A 469-nucleotide genomic window follows, 5' to 3' on the forward strand; every position below is an offset into this window, starting at 1 on the left:
CTGCTTAGACTGCTGCCCCCGCGACCCGGTCCCGGATAAGCGGAAGAAAATGGATGGATGGATGGATGGACTGTTTTTGTATATTTTAAATTAATTGATTAATAGAATATAAGAAAATACTAAACATACCCATCACAATTTTCCTTGCACCTAAGGTGACTTTTGCCAACAGGCCAAACCCAAATTGAACCACTTTACAATAAAATAAAACAGAGAGAAGCTGTTTAGAGTTATATCAGAGCAGCTGGAATCAAAAGATGTTTGTTTTTGCTAAATAAATAAGAGATAAATTAGCTGTTAAAATTATTAGCCTCATTCTGAAATAATCAATTCATCAACTAACTGGTTTATGAACTCAAGAGATTTTGTCTGGTCCCTTGCATACCTACAGTGGGTACGGAAAGTATTCAGACCCCCTTAAATTTTTCACTCTTTGTTATATTGCGGCCATATGCTAAAATCATTTGTT

The sequence above is a fragment of the Monopterus albus genome, unplaced genomic scaffold (genome assembly GCF_001952655.1).
Source record: "Monopterus albus unplaced genomic scaffold, M_albus_1.0 scaffold192.1, whole genome shotgun sequence".
Taxonomy (NCBI): domain Eukaryota; kingdom Metazoa; phylum Chordata; class Actinopteri; order Synbranchiformes; family Synbranchidae; genus Monopterus; species Monopterus albus.